The sequence below is a fragment of the Pristiophorus japonicus genome, chromosome 28 (genome assembly GCF_044704955.1).
Source record: "Pristiophorus japonicus isolate sPriJap1 chromosome 28, sPriJap1.hap1, whole genome shotgun sequence".
Lineage (NCBI taxonomy): Eukaryota > Metazoa > Chordata > Chondrichthyes > Pristiophoridae > Pristiophorus > Pristiophorus japonicus.
The window spans coordinates 15,424,154-15,425,850 of NC_092004.1; the positions used below are offsets into that span (position 1 = coordinate 15,424,154).

The 1,697-nt window shown below is 45.5% G+C and overlaps 1 non-coding gene across 1 annotated transcript; it reads right to left on the reverse strand.

Annotated features, from left to right (window-relative positions):
• Positions 1-667: 667 nt before the first annotated feature.
• Positions 668-739, reverse strand: trnaw-cca (transfer RNA tryptophan (anticodon CCA)). The gene has a single exon. It is a non-coding gene; the product is annotated as a tRNA-Trp (tRNA).
• Between the last annotated feature and the right edge of the window lie 958 nt (positions 740-1,697).

Below are 1,697 nucleotides of genomic sequence, written 5' to 3' on the forward strand. Positions count from 1 at the left end.
CTGCCAAACATACCGTTCTCTCACTGATTGCAGACAGTCGCCTGTTGGCTCCGCCCCAGATGTTTAAACCTGCTGTCAAGGAACTGCCAGGATCTTCTTGAATGGTGGACCAGGCTCGAGGGGCCGAATGGCGTACTCCGGCCCCTAATTCTTACATGCTTATCATCTCATGAATTTTTCACAGGAGAACAAACTCGCCCCTGAGCATGCATGAGGAGAAAGCTACAGAAAATATTCCCGTCTGGTGAGCTTTCGCGTGTGAGGCGAACGAGTTAACCGCGACATTGCGGAAACATCTCCACTTTCAGCACCAGGTCAGACGGAGATGTGAAGCGAGCAGGTAAACTGCTGAATCCCAGTTTTAAGGAGTTGGTCGTGGTATCAAACAATGAGTTTCGCTTAATGATTAAAAATAAGAAATGTCAGAAGTTGGATTCAAACCCACACCTCCAGAGAAAACTGCGATCTAATCACAGCACCTCAGACCGCTCGGCGGTGTGTGTGGCCACCTGCAAGTTGATTTGGAACTTGTGTGTCCTGTCACATGAATTAAATGAGGGCAGCAGGCGTATCTCTGCCTGACACCGGGGAAACAATGAGACAGACCTTGGAGCAAGGATCTGGTTATTGCCAAACAGCAAAGAAAATATTAATTCTGAAAGAACAGTGACCCCGACGTGATTTGAACACGCAACCTTCTGATCTGGAGTCAGACGCGCTACCGTTGCGCCACGAGGCCTACACAATGTATTTGAGATGTTCCTCTATATGAAGCTTTCACAATACAAGGGGCTTTAAAATCCCCGCCCATTCCCACCAGGTGTCAGAAGCAACGCTCACCTGCCAGTCACCGGATGTTTTTTTCTTGAACTTTTGTGTTGCTTTCACGGAAAAGCAGCATTAATTAACCCCTCACCTACTTTTGCACAATGAAAGAAATGCGAACTGAGGGACAGTCGATACTTCAATCATTTGTCCTGTGCTTTGGGGAGCGGGCAGGGAAGTGGACCTGAGTCCATGATCGCATCGGCCATGATCGTATTAAATGTCGGAGCAGGCTCGAGGGGCGTATGACCGACTCCTGCTCCTATTTCTTTTGTTCTTATGTTCTTCAGCATGTTAACCCATTTTACACACTGTATTGCCGATGTCACCAGGAATCTGGGTCAACTTTTGTCAAATTTAACAGCACCGGTTATTCCTTCCGTGCACAGAAATTAGAATCAGCAGCGAAGATAAAATCCCATGGTGATCATTTTCAGATTCAACGCAGTAGGATTTCAAATAAAGTGAAAGAATTTTACAGTGAAAAGATTTGGAAGTTTTATTTGTATTTGTATCTTTAACTAAACTTTGTGGCATCATGCCTCTGCTGAATAAGAAAGAAGAAAGGAGGGTTTGACATTGACCAGACTGCACTGCCCCTGATATTTGTGAGCTCATCCTTTATATTCAGTGGTTTCTCACCCTTTGATGGGCTGCAGTGTAGCGGATATCACGTTGACCTCACACGCGAAATGTCCCCGGTGGATCCGTTTTCTCTCACTGAAAGTTATCTATTTATTGGTTAAATAAAGAGCAATTCAGGAATAAGGGAGCCTTTTTACCAGGAGAATAAACAGCAAATAACGACAGCAAATGCTGGAAATCTCAGCAGGTCAGGCAGCATTTTCCAGGAGACTAAACTCTCCTCCGAT